General features: G+C 38.4%; 1 protein-coding gene across 3 annotated transcripts in view; it reads right to left on the minus strand.

Moving 5' to 3' along the window:
- PLCB4 (phospholipase C beta 4) overlaps window positions 1–17316 on the minus strand; it is a 186766-nt gene that overhangs the window by 144145 nt on the left and 25305 nt on the right. The gene's annotated exons all lie outside the window — the stretch shown is intronic.

Raw genomic sequence — 17316 nt, forward strand, 5'->3', positions numbered from 1 at the left:
TCCTGACGTTTTTTAGGGCTCCTCTGGATTTTAAAATTGTGGACATCTCGTTCAGAAAATATTCCTTAATCTGCAAGGATTCTTAAAAACATCTAGAAACATGCACTTCATTGGAAGTTTACTTACAAAATTTAAAACTTCTGCATCCAAAAAAGAAATGTGAGCTTTTCTTTATGCATGTTAATTAACTTGTTCTAGCAAAGTTTCACCTCATTTCCCCAATGTAATAAATTAGGAAATCATTAGAAAGACTGCATTTTACTGGAAGGCAAATACAATACAAAATACAATCAGTGCAGCAATGAGTACTTGAGAATGTCACTAGTTATAAAAAGCTTAATATCAGTCACAGCTCTTTTCTAAGTAGTACAAAAATGTAGGGAAAGAAATACAGAAGGCTCAAGAGAGTGGAGGGTTAGGGCCTTTTTTAACCTCTTGTGATTTTGTTTCCTTAATGCACTACTCTTCAATTCAACCAAAAGTAGAGATGAAAAGATGATTTGTAAAGTCAAATGATAATAAAACCAGCAAACAGTATAAGGTCTTGAATTACTTCAAATTCACCGTGTAAGTTAACTACAGAAATTAACTCATGTGGAACATTTTACGACTATAAGTGGTCAGAACATTGGCAGCTGTTGTTACCCAGTGAATACCAGGAAAATGTAATTATAAGAGAGCACAGCTAGAATAAATATCTTCCCTCATAAGTAGGAACTGATGCATGTCTGGTGAAAACGAGAAATTTTGCTGAAGTTTATGGCATCTGAAGATATGGGCTAACAGTTTTTGCTTTAAGGGGAAGGAGAAGAGTAGAGACATTGAAGAATATATTCCTTAATAAGCAAATACTTTTAAGAACTATTATCATTGTTTTCAACCAAGAAGGCTGTAATTTTACATTACATTAACCAATGTGACTTGAGCCTAAAAAAGCTGTTAAGCAGTTTAGGTGTAAGAAGTGACCCACCTCTATATTACAGCAGCCCGCTGCGAGCACCTATGGACTTGTAACAATTTTATATATGAATAAGGGAACAATTCAGTGCTCTCAAGCTACTAGCTGCCTGGTTACACAGCATTTCCTCAAGCATTTCTACCATTAAGCATGTACAAAACAGCTGAAGCAACCTTCCTTTTCACTGGGCTGAGGCTCTCCAGGAAAGTATTTAAAAAATGCCTTTTGCTGGTCCCACTGCACAGCTGCTGTCCTGACACCAAGGGCAGCTTGATTAACCAAAGGCAGATTTGCCTGGGCTTTGCAGAGTTTCCTCCTCGTGAGCAGGCACAAAAATACATCCCATATGTGAGAGTGCATGAGCAGAACCTGGCAAAGGCTGATCTTCATAGGTGTGTCAGTAAACATGTCAAATGACCCCCTTTTCTTTAAAAAAACCCTAACCAAACAAAAAAAAAAAAAAAAAAAAGGGGCTTAGTTCAGAACTGCGTCAGAAATCCAGTATCTGGTTTTTCATCTCCATTTTGGGGGGAGCTAGCAGGAGCTACTGATTTTAGCAGATCTTCTAATTTTGTAGCAGATAGATGAATTAGAATAATCTATATTCAAGATGTAGCTGATGTCACTAAAAGCAAGGTACAGTTTGAAGTGAAGGAACAGAACAAGATAGCTTTGTTTACTGGGCTCTGTAAAACTTCAGCTGTGTAACTTCAGCTCTCTCCTAAAGCCTCCCTTTCATCCAGAGGAACACAAAGGTCAAGCAAGGTGCTTTCTGCAGTTCTCAATCAACTTCCTCAGCAGTGCTTGAGCTGAGTTAATCACTGAGAAGGAACCGCTGAACGACCTGAAGCACAGAACGAACACTCCCTTGCCTCTGGAAAAGCCTTTTGTTGGAAGTTGTGGGAGTTTCTCAGCAAAGACTGTGCCAGCTCCTCCTCCTCTGCAGTGGCAATGACCACTTGATGATGCAATTACAGTTCACGTTTCTTTTTTATTTCTTATTGACATAAACTATAGTATATCAGTTGATCCCTGAATTTGCACCTTCGTGTAGCATTATTTTTAAAACATAAGGCGGAATTCAAATTCTAAAAATCAAAGTAAAACAAAACCAAAACCAAATCATCTCTTCACAGCAAGAAAGGGAGGGGTAAAGAGAAATAATCCATCATATATTGCAGTTTACATTAAACAGCAAAATACGCAGATTCAGTGGAGTAGAGGTGAGGGAAGATGAAGACTGCAGTAATCCTTTTAAAAGGTATGACTTTAAAGCTTTTCAGAGCTATTCTACTTTTTAATTTAGTTAGAAGAACAGATGAAAATTGCTGCATACTCCTTCATTTCCCAAATGTTCCTCACTGACTAACAGAAGGTTTATCTCTATTTTCATAAGCAAAGGCTCCTTAACAAAGCCCAAAAGTGAGACTGACAACAGTTTTCCACACACTGAGCTTATTAAATTCTGATTCAGCAAAGGCAAACACAGGAATGAATTCAGGAAAGCTGTTACTCACACTGCCATTAATGAAAACAATCCCACAAATAACATTGCTTGACATTTAACAAATCAAATCCTCTCCCTGTAAACCATCCATTGAACAAAATACATTTAAAGGCCTATTTTAAAACTTCAGAGGGGAATGAAATACTTTAGGTTTTGATGTTAGTGAGATTAATTAGGATTTATTTATTTAGAAAAACTACTGTGAACTCTAATCTGGGAAAATCAACGCTTCTCTTGAAGAGCTGAAAACAAAGCATTCATCCACTTGAGTTGAAGTAACTCCACTATTAAAGAAACGTATTGAGAAAGATCTTTATGTCCACTTTCTCTATAGCCTACAAATAAGGGAAGTGTAGGAATACTGCTGGGCAAGCTTGAACATTGCCCTAATAAATATTCATAAAGCATTTGTGCTCCAGTACAGAGGTTACAAGAAGTGAAACTATACAGCTGCATATACCTGTCACAAACCTTGGCATCTGTTCTCTTTTAAACCTTAAATTGACAGTAGAGGTGTTTATAGTGTACATTACTACATTTAACAAATCAAAAACATAGTCACTCCTTAGCATGCTATCAGAAAGGTGGGTTTTTTTTTACTCAGAAAAGATGAAAAGAGCTGATGTATCCAAGAGAAACATCTTAGTACAAAGAAATCTGAAGCAAATCTTAGTAAAGCAAACAAATAAATATAACATTAAACTCATGTGGTTGTACAATAAATATTAAGTATGTCTCAGAGATGTGAATTTTCCTTTTTATACAAGCTTATATGTTTAAAAGCAGCAATTTTTTCCTCCATAAAGCTACCACTAATCCTATTATTTGAGTCCTTAATTGAGCTGGGCAGTATGAAACAGCATCTGAATAATGCAAACCAGTCACTATTGGTACTTATAAAACACAATTTTTCCATGGATCGCCTCTGCTGAGTTTCCAAACTAAAATAGAAAACTGTATCTCATTAACACTGGCAAACTTCCAGGCTCTCATCTTTTCAAAATTTAAACTACTAATATGGAAAGAAAAAAACACCCACGTAATAAACCAAAATTAATCTTTATTTTTACAGTAAAAATGTCACAAGTCATGAGCAAAAAACTATCCTTTAAAGCCTGCACTATAATTTACTGGAACAACAAAAAATCAGAACTGTTTCTTACATACAGGTGTGTGGTAGCACCAGGAATAAGAGGTTTAATACTTGCTAACACCTCAAAACATCTTTGTGTGCTGGAATATGCTGCTCCCTCCCATATCTATTTTCTCCTCTTTCCCTGGGTTTCAACTGTGCTCATTAAACAGAAGAACTATTCACAAATAATTAAAAATGCATGTGCAGAATAGACAGAATTACCATCTCCTTGCACTGAGCTATTTCCCACCCTTCCCAAACCATCCTGTGGCACCTGAGGAAACCCACCTTTAAAAATAAAATTTCTCACATTTCCCTCAGGTTATCCATCTCTATCCCAGCCTTTTGTTTTCCATCAGCCACCAAAAAAGTTATCCCCAAACATGATTCAGTTCAATTGCTTTCCCAATTCCATACCCCAATAGAACAGGAAAGAAGGGGAAGAACATGAAGAAATAGGACACAAAGAATGCACCACACTAAGAGAGCAGGACATGGTATTTTTAAGAGACAATTTAATTAGCCTCATCCCCCTCCAATAACTGGAGTCTTCAACTTCCATCCAAACTGCTATTCTAGTAAGGAGGAATTCTGTTACATTTAGATATAGGGTAAAAATAATCTTATTTTCATTATGACTTTTCATGAAGCTGTATGTGACACGGACAAAACATTAGAAACAAGAACGTTACCAATCTGAAAGCAAGTAACAAAACAAATCCAAGAAGCTTCTTTTTACTGTGCTCTCCCTATTCCTCCCTCAGCAATTCATTTAATTTTATTATTTCATTTTTCTATTTTTTTAAAAACATACTTCTCTCTCCTAGGACTGGGTAACCTTTAAATGGATCTCCAGCACAAGTGAAATGGGAACACGCCTGACTGACTCTTCAAGAGAAAAAGTGGAGCTATAATTTACAGAGCACTGTCTAATGCACAAAGTAAACTGGGGAAAGACAGAAAAAATACCACTGTTTATTTTGTGGTCGCCTTCTGATAAATATAAAGGGCAAAGCTGAAAGCTACCAGTTGGAAGGTGACTTACAGTGTGTTAAATGTTACTGAGGAGAAATAAAAGGTTTCATCAGTTTGGTCTGAACCACGACTGGCTGCCTAGGTTTTGCAGTTTTCCAGAAGCTGAGGAAAACCATGGCCAGGTCCTGTCTGTCTCAGCCCACCCAGCGAGGCTGCGCATGGAACCCACACCACATTCTGACCAGGATACTCTTCCAAACTCACGTGGCAATTCCTAAAAAACCAAAGCGTTTTATAGAAAAAAAGTCAATGCCAGCAAGTTTTCCCTCAAGCCTGGTTTTCATGTTCAATTTCCCATGGCAGCAAACCTGCCCCGTGTCCTCCGGCACCCATCAAGTGCAGCCAGTGGTGCCTCTCAGTCTAGGACAGGCACATCCTCCTGGTCCCAAGCTGGATGCAGCAGCTCCACAAGGGAGAGCTCCCCTCACTCCCTGAGCTTGGAGAGCTCCATCTTGAAACTCATAAAAATAAACATTGGAATTATTGCATTACATTCTCCTCAGACTATTTTTGTTCTAAAATGGAACAGCTGCTTATTTTCTGTTTGGTTATTTTGGTGGCTTTTTCTTTTTTGTTCCTTCTTGCCTAAAGATTGGGTTTTCCTGTATTCCAGAAGAGTGCATGCACGCAACTGATACAAGTCCCCATGTGTAATCTTTATTTTATATAACTTTTTGTAATTTTATTTCATAAATATTTTTGAATGTGTTATTTACAGTTATATATTCTCTATACCCATATGGATGGCTGCTATTAGCAGGTAAGATATACATAGAGATGATACAGGTAAATATAACAAAATGTTTTGTGTATTTTTCCTTCTCTGTCCTAGAATGAAGCATTTGCAATTCATCTGGGCAACATACTACTTCTCTAACTCAAGGCAGTGGGGCAGGAAATCAAACCAAGGTGGGAATTATTTCCTTTTTTAGAACCTTTTTTTCAATGTATTGCATGTTTCATTGTTGAGGTTTTTCTAAGATAAAGTGACATTAAGGACCAAAGTATTGTAGCAACACATCCTCTGGAACCTTTTGTTGGTCTGGGTTTTTTATTGGTTTAAGTATTTCAGACACTTGTGTGTGTCATGGAAGAGTTGGCATTTTTGCTTGTCTCCACAAGTGCAAAGGTGAATGTCAGTGCAATAGATGCATTTACTTAAAAATAAGTAAATACCAAGAACATGAGGCTTCTCTCTCACTGACTGCCTTCACTGTGCACACTGATTAATGTGGAGCATATTTGTATGGTTAGAGATTTTACTTCCCTTAAGCCATAAGCAAAGAAATAGCATGAGAAAGGATTTTTAGACAAAGCCTTAGTGACTGCAGCACAGCACTCAGGTAGGAAGCAGCAGGGAGCGCTGAGCCAATGAGCTAAAGTTTTATCAGACCTCCACCTTTTTCTGCCCTTCTGTAGGCAGAGCTGGGTGATACACACTGCAATTAACTGAAGGAATATTTTGACTTAAATTTTGAAATTAAAAAAAAAAAAAAAAGAGAGAGAGAGAGAGAAAAAAAGATTGAGTTCTAAAATGGTTCAGCTTTATTTCCTCTACCAGTTTTACATTTCTTTTTGCCACCCCCTGGCTGCCTTTTTATCCCTTCACAAAATAAAACTAGATCCAGCTATTAAAGCACAGCTGCAGAAAATATTCCACTGCCACAGAGATAAAGAGTCTCCCCGAGTTCATTCTGCAGGTTTGCCTCTGGCACACTGCGTGGTCTGTCTGCCTTGGAGGCTCAGTCTCTCTTTTTGAGACAATAACCTGACATTTCACTGTACTTCACTCCCTTTGATCCCAAGATACGGCATTTGCCTGTGTTTGTCTTTGAAAACAAGGCCTGAATAATAAATTCCTGAAGACGATGTTCAAATTATGGCTGACCTGAAATCAGCTCCTTGTAGCTACTTTAGGGTAAATAATCCCCAGTCTTACTACCCAAACACAGAGGTATTTGACACAGCTGCCATCGCCCCTTGCCTTCACTCTGCCAAACTCTTTCATCTCTTCCCTGCCTTCCCTCGTGACCACCTTCTCTTTACCGCTGTTGCAGCTGCTGATTCCTGGCTGCTGTTTCCAAGTGACCCCTCAGCACTGAGTTGCCTTTCCTTTAAAAAGGAGCCTGCCAGGGGCAGCTGCCTGCAGGCTAATGGGACTGGGCTAGAGACCTGCCGAGTTTTGGTACTCAAGTTACTCATGTCTCAGTTCTTCTGTCGCACAAGTGCAAGGGAGGCTCTCCTTGAGAAACCATCAGTTATGTCACAACCTCTGGAAAGCCAAATCACTTCCTCTTTGCTGGCTGGAATACAGCTGTAGCAGCATGAAAAGGGAAGAAAAATGTCTTTTCCCAAGGAAAGTGACTTTTCTGTATCACACCACTAACGCTGTTTTCCTCAGGATAAAGAATGAAGCACAGACTTTGGATTACAGTATAAAATTGGATAGTGCTCCTTCCAGACACAGAAAGCTCCTTCCTGCCCGAGGTGACAGCAGCCTCTGGACCATGAGCCAAGTGGGAATAGTGCCCTTGCTGCAGCTGAGACAGTGTGAGCCCAGCAGCGTCACACTCTGAATCATTCCACTGGTGACAACGTGACACACAACACAAAATAGAGGGGTTTAACCCTCCCATGTACAACTTATGCTCCCATCATTTTATTTATGTAATTTTTTAATAAAATTAATGTAAAAATGCTTTTGTGGACAGCTCAATACCTTGGGTGGTCATGCATATACACACAAATTCAGGCAAGTATAGTTTCATTCTCTCCTACTTTGTACTACAATAACCCTGGATAATGGAACACTACCAAGATAAGAAAAAAACCCCCATCTTTTAGTTAGTATCTAGACGAAGACTACCCTAAATTGTCTTGTATGAAAACAATTATTCAAGTCATTCAACTGCCCTGCTCAGTGAAAGGTTTTGATATATCACAGCTCTCACTCGACAGCAAATAAAATGCAAGCTACTTCTTTTCCCTGAAGATGTGTTGCTCAAGAGGGGATTTTATTCTGTAGTCTGTAAGTGCCCTAGAATTGATATGTATATGTTAATGGAACAGTATATAAAGTCACCTCAAAGGCAATTGGTTTAAAATTGTAAACCCCTACAGATGGGATGTAGGGTGACAAGTTAATTTAAAATTAGATATAGTGCACACCTGATAATTGAGAGAAGTGGGAGGAGGGAGAAGAAGGTTACTGCTCTATATTTGAAAAGGTGAATCCCTCCTTCATGAGAGGATGAGAGGGAGGCAATCCAGAACCACACTGCAAAGATTTCCAAAGAGCTGCACAGGCTGGGGATGGGTGTTTTGGCGCTCATTATTGCTGCAGACTATTTTCTACCTATGGCAATTATCATTTGTGGGATACCACTACTGTGGGGGATGAAATATAACACCAAAGGGAAGTAAGAGAGATTTAGCTTTCAGTTGTCAGATATGAACACTACTTTGAGGAACAACAGCTAGAGAAAGACAATGAGCAGAAAACACAATCACAGTAACTTCCTATTTTAATAACAGTTCTGATTTCTGACATTCCATTATTCATAGCCTATTCATAGCCATGTTCCTATTGTGCCAGGAGCACTGGAGGGACTCTGAAGATAAGAGCTGCCACCCTGCCCTTGGAACTACTTTGTCTTAAAAATTACTTGGGCAAATAGTTGTGTGTGAAATCTCTCATACACAATGTGAGCATCACACGAGTGAGGATAAAAACCAAATAAACCAAACCCTGTAGGGTAAAGCAACATGCACAAGTGGGCCCCAGTACCAGCTCCCGAGACTCCAGCATGTTGCTGTTGATTTACAGGACACTCAAGTCCATTTTGACATCTGACATGAGAACTGCAACTGCAGGTGAATACGTACACACATTCAAGTGCAAACACAGAGAAAGAAAATATGCAAACTGGACAGAACATCTCTAGAGATCTTTCATGACTGAAGCAAAAGCAGAAACACCAGTTTATCTCAACTCTAAAAAAAAAGTAATATAAAAACATAATAAAAACTATACATGCAGGTCACAGAAAACAACAAGCAACTCTGACTCAGCACGGCTGAAATAAAATCTAAATCTCTGTACTGCTCTTTTCCCATTTTTACAGAAGAGTCTGCCTAAAAGCACAAGGATGTAAAAATGCTCTAGTTTGGCAAAATAAGTCACATTCCATAAAAGACTATTATTAGCTTTGTCACTGTTCTATTTGTCTTCAATGTCTTTTCTAATAAAACCTAGAAGAATGAAGGGCAATATAACTATTTCTAAATCTCTATGTAAACAAAAAAGGAACGTGCCTGTTTATTTTTTAGTACAGAACTAAACACACATCAATGATAAATTATTTAGGGAGCAGGCTGTGTTCATGCTGACCTTACCTGCCACTGACTGAGAATTTTCCATCCACACCAAACAGGGAACAGCTTACACGACACAAAGTTGATTTTTATAGTATCAGACAAATTTACATTTCTTTCTAAACAAAAAGTGTACAACAAACCTTATGGCCAGCCTCCAAGAGACTTTTGTCTTCTTCTGCATTATAAGGGGGAACTTTTAAGTGCTGCCAAATGAAGTTCCTAAGAAGCATACATTGGAACTACTGAAATACTGTGGAAACCATCAGTCATTGGGTCACACTCCCTTTATGCTAACAACTGACCAGCCACAGCCCCTTTTTTCAGATAAGCCTGCACTACACATTTTCTTCCATATTAGCCAAAAATTATTTGAAGTAAAGCTTTGCAGATTTTCCCCTTTATTACTAAGTATTCTTCAGCCTCACATTATCCAAGGGGCCTCTGTGGAAAGAGCACATTCTATTCCTTGATGCTGTTGTAGAAATAAGGGGAAACTGAGGAAAGAAGAAAGATGTTTGCATCTGTGAGCAAAGAGAGAAAGGGCACAGGAAATGGTAGGGGCATGACAATAACCCCCAGGGCCCTTATCTACATGCAAAACTCAGATGCACATCTGAGATGCTGTGGAATTGAAGAAAAAACAGATCATGGGTCACAAGCCCATATAAATATATATATATATATATAAATATATATATACATACACACACACTTGTACCATGTAACATATGCCTTCCTATGATCTGCATAAAGGGAGTCTTTGCATTTATTCCTTCCATCAATAAGGACTCACCAGTTTCATTTTCAGCCCTTCCCTACCTGCCATACTTGCACACATATGGATCTACTGCAAGACAAGAACTGGACTGGAGACAACCCACTCACAGATTCAAAGCTCTCCATTTTAAGTTTGAGATGTCCTGGTTTGAGTCATTTTTAAGAAACATTAATCATTAGCAGTAAAAATAAATAAATTTAAAAAATAAAAGTGATATTTCCTTCCTCAGCACAAAATGGTACATGCCATAGTGAGATTTTACATCGTAACCACTTGTATGTTGACTATCAGCACAAAAAATCAAAAGAAAGGGGTATAAGATAAATGGGGTTTCCTTTCACACCCTTTAGCTGGCATTGCAAATGCTGTTTGCTACTTTCCTGGGTGTGGAACGTCTTTTGTCTCCAGAAACAAAACAGATTCAAACACACATGGTGCTTTGGACTGTTGAAGGAACTCTGTTTTACTGACCTTTAATTGAGTTCTGAACACTGACTGTTGTGGTGCAACACATCTACCCAAGTGACTGCAGAAGCTGTTTCCCTACACACTGCTCTACCCTGTTATTCAACAGTTCTGCAGGAATGCTTTAATTCACTGCCCCCTGGGAGTGGCCTGTAACATCTCCCATAATTCAGAAAGCAAATTAATACAGTATGAGAAAGCACCTCGCTGCAAAAAGGCTGAACAATCACCATGTAGCAGCAGTGGACTGCATGTGGCCAGCAAAAACAAGAGAGAAGAACCCACTTGTGATGGAAAACACATTATCCATGACAGGCTACTTCCAACAGCATCAGTCCAGTGATAACCTAGAGTTAGCTTTTAATTAGTTTTAACTCATTAGTTAGACTTGTGCTTTATTAGTAGGCACAGCTGGTGAAGTCCAGGCATCCCAAACTAGAAGAGCAATGTTCCCATTCATGTTAAAGGAAAGGTTAGGAATTCCATCTGTTGTCACAGTCGCAAATAAATACATTCACTTTTGTACCCCCCGCTAAAAGCAAAATAGGGTAAAAAGGAAGTGACCACATGATTTGCTTGGTTCAACAGGGTGTAGAAATTCCAACCTGCTTACCTTTGTATTAGAGAAGCCACAGGGGAGGAACTTCTCTTTATCCTTCTGCACATGCATGGAGAGGGACAAAATCTCCTTTGCCACCAACCAAGAGGACCTAAAACAGCTTCCTCAATTATTGGTGCTTTCTGTTACAGGGCAAATTCAGGGTTCTCTTAAACAAAAGTAGACTATAAATATTTCTTCTAATACAAGCCAAATGGAGAAGAGAACAGCAAGACTATCTGCAACCATGCTAAATTCAAGGTAAGATCCTGAGACACATTTCTTCGTATCTTTCAAGAAATGGAAATATTAACTTGGTCTTGTTATAGCCACACAAATCCCCAACCCATTACCACAGTCCTGTGTTCTACCACAGTTTTTCTTTTCATATTTGTTTGCTGATTGATAAACAAAACTTTTCCACTTCTTGAAATTGCTCAGTACAACTGGAGTGGCAGTGGCAACACTGGCCTGATAAAGGATTACCTACTTGTTAAGAAGCAAATCATCACTGTGATTGACCAGCATCACTTTTCTGATGCTCTGCTTTCCCACATCAATACAAGATATGAACATGAGACACTCAAGCACCAAAATAAAGCATTTCAACCTCAACCTGCCACAGGAGCTGCAAGACTTTGTGAAAAGACCTGATCATATCAACAGCTGCCAACTAAGTTAATAAATTGAAGTGACCCATGGAAAGGTAGGTCAAAAGAAAAACAACAAGCAAAAAAACTCCACAAAACCACCACAATACAAATTTAAACGGCTTCTTCCTTAGAGCCTGTTAATGCAACTAGAAAATCTGGTCCCACTGATGTTAGTAGGCTATACAGCAAACTCATGATCTTTATATTTTACATCAGGGGAAACTCAACTGATATAAAATGTTATTAGTGCCTGTGAAGTGCCCTGGCTGAAAAGCTGTCCAGGGATTAGAATAATTAAAAACTATTCAGGCTCTGCCCCTTAAATCTGATTCTACTCCAATAAAACCATTCAATTTTTTCTTTCAACTGTGAGAAGGATTTGGCCTTAAATTACAATACTCTGATAGCTAAATTTACAGAATTAGCAATACCCTGAAAATGTAAAACTGCAGAGAGAAAAGAGAGCTCATAAAAAATAAACCTTATGGGATTGTCAATTAAGATATTTTAGCTTCCCAACTTAAAATAAATGGAAAATATGCCATATGAACCTCTGTAGATATTCAATCATTTTATTTTTATTATATTGAGACCCATAATTGTACCTGGAAGGAAGGAAAAACTGGATCACTTTGTCCCCATTGGTCTAAAAGCACAAGTACCATCAGGAGACATACCTGGCTCTCTGGCAGAATGAGCAGTGATGAGACCTGCATTAGCAAAGCTTCAGATGGAGAAAAAATAATTAGGACAGTCAGAAAAATTTCAGTGGATTTAATTGTTCACACAGCTGTGGAATAAAATCCACACTGTTTTGAATGTTTAACCAAACCATAGCCACGTAAGGAGTGCAGTGCACATCCTATTAAATATAAATACTGCCATGTACTTCACTACATATGCTGAATAAAACTACTTTTGGACACTAATTTTACCTTCTGTTGTGTGCCCTGTACTCCAAACTTCGGATTTGCTCTGAAAAACTTGTTTTAGACTGTACCATGCAGTGAAAAAGAGAATCCTTCATGGAACCACATGTGTATGAGTTTCACCAGGTAGGTTTGACAAATTTGCCTTTATCCCTTCATAACAACACTTGCAAAGAAATAATATTCTAGGTAAAAACAACTTGACTGGAGTTAATAATGTCCCCTTACTGAACTGAGGTGTTTAAGTCTCTGAAGAAGAGTAATTTGCCTGTGGAGAGAACTTGAGTACAAAAAAACAGCCAAGACAAAGGGTGTTTACACTTACTATTAAGCATTTATCACAGCTGACAATGGAAAAATAAAGAAATGCCAAAACAGAAAAAAAACTACTCCCAGGAGGACAAGACCAAGACTGAAGTTTAAAGTCCACCAACAGCCTGCTCCCACCCTTCTCTTTATTTATACGTGTGGCCAACTGCACCAGAACACACTCAGTACAAAAATGTTTGTGCAAGAAAGGCCTTGCTGACAATGCTGCTTGAAAAATTGTCCTGAAGGAACATTTCTGTAAGAGACGTTTTATGAAGGCAGTCTTGCTCTAGCCCTAATCAGTGCAAGCAGCAAAACACCTCCAGTAAAGCAGAAGCAGCAGCCTTCCTAGTGCAGCCCATAAAATCAGGGTAGGCAAATTTCTAACAGGCTCCTATCTCAGCGTCAGATTCGTCAATATTCCCCATTTACAGCTCCTCTAAAAGGAGTAATAAACCATCTGCATCTCTGTTTAAGTAAAGCTCACAGAAAACACTTCGCTGGAAAGGGGACAAAAGTTTCAAGTAAAGAATGCAACGAGAAATGTTTCTACACTTAAAAAACCTCCGTGAGGTGAGTGAATCTGAGCTCTTTATTTCATTGCCTTTTCTATCTTCCCAAAGTACCTCCCAAACCCCACGTACCTGGTACAGCCAGACCTCCAAGTGCAGCAAACATTTTGTTTACCAGAGACATTTATAATTCAATTTGCAGACATTTGCAAATGTTAGCATTCAGACTGCTCTCCTAATGGGTTCTTTAACAACTCAGGATATGCACAGGAACTGTGGATGTATCAGGATAATCATTCTCAGGAGTAAATCGTTCCATCTAGCCTTTTAATAATGTTTTACCCTCAAAATGACAAGCAGAAAAAGCCATTTCAAGCAATGCAGACTCTTGGTTCTCAGGAAATCGCTCTTGTTGATATGTTACAAAAGTAAGAAAACCCAACATCCAATAATTTCTAACTAATTATATCCTGAAGATTTGCTGTGATGTTTGGAAAATCTCTGGATGGTTTAGTTACTCCAATCTTTGATGTTGAGTGCAGATGTTCAAAGGAAACTACAGTTTATCTTTTTTGGGAGCAGGTGAAAAGCAAAATTAAAAATTCGTTTGCAGTAAAATTTTCCTTTTGAGGAGGTTTTTAAAATAACTTCTAGTATTTCCTACCAAGTTATTAATTTAAATTACTTCAGCAATCTAGCAAAAGAATCCGTCTATTAGACTTCATTGTCAAATTCCAAAAAAAGCTGACTGAAAACTCCAAAGGTCAAAACATGCTACATACCATGTAGCTATGGGATCACTGAAAAAAAAAAAAAAGATACCGACTTCAGTGTGAAGAGGAACAAAATGCTTTTAAAAAGATTTCTTAATAAAACCCTCCAAAAATCCGAACTGAAACCCACCCAACCTTTCAAGATCCTCAAGCAACTAAGAGAGTTCAGGTACAAACTTCCAAAACTAGAGAGAAGGAAGATTACTTTTTTCACCTTTCTGTAAAGTGTCAAAATGTAATATTAATTCTTCCTGTTCTCAGAAAATCTAAAGAGGACTACCAAGCTATTAAACCTTCTGGTGGATCATTTGTGGTATGAGTTATTAGCATAATTGGGGGCACACTTTATTCTGACCTTTGCAAAACTTTCATTTCCCAAATGTGATAGATACAAAGTGCTTTTATAATACCAATAATGATTATTTCCTATGGGAAACTGCCAATTATAAGTTGGTGAAAAATGCTATATCAGATGTACATTGAGAAAATGAACACATCTACCAACAGTCAGACTAATTAAAGCTATTCTTCAAATATTAATAAAGCTTTTCCCTTCCATGAAATACAACCTGTACATTTTAGTCCAGCTCTATCCTTGTCAGGCCATTCTTTCAACAATAATAAATGTTTGATTAGTGGTTAAATACAGCATTTCTGCTGTATTTCTTTCCCTGGCAGTAAACCAACACATGTGGGAAGCTGCTTTAACATTTAAACACTTGACTCAAATTCACACTGTTTATATCAAATCACATCAAGTGCTAGCAAAAATACTCAAGATAAGGAAACAAACCTCATGTTCTGGACACAATTCTTAAAGAAAAAAAAAAAAAAAAAGCACAGCAAAGATAAGCAGTAAACTGTCAAAGAGCTTGGGGTTTGGGTTTATAATATTGACTCCAGCTCCTTCTGCTGCAGCCACAAGTACAACAGGTAGTGGCTTCAATGGCATCATCTCCTGCTCTGTGTCACCTGCTGTCCCTGTCCTGTGTCATCTGCTGCCAGCTTGTGTGAACTGCCAGGAAAAGAAGGGACAAGGAGGGAAAGCACAGCCAAGCCAAAACTGCTGAACACACTTACTGGGCAGAGGACATGACAATAGCCCTCCCATCAGTATTATCATCACTTTCACAGAAAATTCAGTGCAAATTAACATTGAAAAGAGGAATATTAATAATGAAAAAGCTGATTCCAGATTATATGTGACAACAGAAGAGCCTCCATGCTGATACATCAGTGATGAACAGAGGAAAACCTCTGATCTCCTTCAAAAGATGCACCTGGAAACAACCTCAAACTGCTTAACATTTTAAAAGGGTAAGCTTCCCAGTTCACCAAATGTGTTTAAACACAACTTATAAGGAAAAAAGATTCTATAGAATCCAGGCAACAAATCATTCAATTAAGACATGTAAAAAAAGGCCAAAAGAAAAATAATTTTAAACCACGAAAGTTTATTTTTTGGATTTGTCAGAATATCTAGCTAGCTGCCTACCACATCCTGGACACAAAAGCTGACCATAAAGGCCAGCAGAGAAAAAAGGAATCCCACTAATTTTCAGGCAGACAGACCCAAAAGATTCTGTAGACAGACTTATACAGCCAAATGTTCACAACCAGGAGCTGGATACACATGTGTGACCATCTGATATAATGAGGTAATGAAACGCTGCTTCCTTTGTAAGGAAGGAATCTGATCATCAGGTTATTTATAAAAACATTCACTGCAAACCAAGAAAAAATGGTCAAAGTCTTCAAGTGTAAAAACATACAAATGCCCAAGAAAGGGGTGCTGCAGACCTTGACAAAGCAGTTTATACATTAACACAAGAAACACTTGCATTATCTAATGTAGCTCCAGAGATGTCCTCCCAGTTGCTAACCCAGACTGCAAAAGATCCCATTATGATGTTTAGGATCCAAATTCTCGGTCTGGTACAGATCAAAGAGCAAAAAGTGCAGTCATGAAATCTAAGTAGATTTGCTTGCCACTTTTCATTCTAGTGTTTAACAAGTCATATTAGTTTTGAGAGGAAGAAACAACAGCTAAAATATAAACAACTGAAAAGTGGCATGTGTGTCGTTAAGCAATAAACAACAGTTCCTATTTGTCTGCCTTTCCCCTTTGGGTACAGAAAATAACTAGACAGCAGCCTCATCACTCCACATACTGTACCTTTCAAAACTTGGCACAGCACCTCTTACACATTGTGTTTCAGATCAAACAGCTCAAGACGTGCTTCAGAGATCTGGCAGCAGTTCTTTTGGGAGTCATTTCCTACTTTTCTGGCTTATGCAACCTGTCGAGCTTGGAAAATTTAACTTAGTAGATCCCAAATATGTATGCAGAGAAAGAAGAAATCATAATAACCACGATTATAAATGAAGTTTTGACTGTCAATTCGATTTGCTACAGGTATTTCCATTGCCTCCAAGAAATCATTCTGATGTGGAACAGCACGTGTCACCTTCTCAGCCTGCAGTTTTCACAGGTCCTGTGATCAAAAGGGATTTCTTTGGGTAAGCAGCTGCAGTGGGGCAGACTCCATAACACACAGACTACTCCCTGTCCTCTACTGCAATACTCCTTTCATGAGCAAAATTGCAACAGATAAGATATGAACAGTAGAACACAAGTAAGGTCTGGGAAAGCCAGAAGATACTGAGAAGTTTTGCCTTTGATTAGCATCTGTTTACAGATTTATTTTTTTTACATTCAACCAAACATTACTTCTCCACATCAGACCACAAAAGCAGTAAGAGCAAATGCCCCTCTGAAATTTTCCATAATTTTACAGTTTAAAGTCATTGAAAATACTGGAAGAAAAATACTTTCAAAATACAATGCATTTTTTGGCAGTAATTCAGCAATTTTCCTTTTGACTTTGCCAGAAAACAGTAAGAGTTAAAGTGTGTAAATGCACCATTCTTGTGACATAAGACGACGCATCAGTTTTAAAAAGAGAGCATCTAACAGGCCAGTAATCCAACAGGAGAAGAGAGTCACAAATGAATAAAACATTTTGTCCAAACTCAGCTGTGCACAACCTCTTGCTTTCTTTCCCACCATGCAGGTATTTCCTGTATCTGACAGTTTTATTATGACATTCCCCACTTTTGCTACCTTGCTTCCTTTATCTCGCCGCTCTCCCCATACTTTTCAGATCATCCTGCTTATTCTTTCACTTGCCATTTCTCTCATAATTGGCCTCAGTTGAAGTCAGTGGCGAAAATCCCACTGATGTGTCTGCAGTGGTATCCCTTGGGAATGTGGGAATGTCACTCAC

The sequence above is a fragment of the Sylvia atricapilla genome, chromosome 3 (genome assembly GCF_009819655.1).
Source record: "Sylvia atricapilla isolate bSylAtr1 chromosome 3, bSylAtr1.pri, whole genome shotgun sequence".
NCBI classification, from domain to species: Eukaryota; Metazoa; Chordata; class Aves; order Passeriformes; family Sylviidae; genus Sylvia; species Sylvia atricapilla.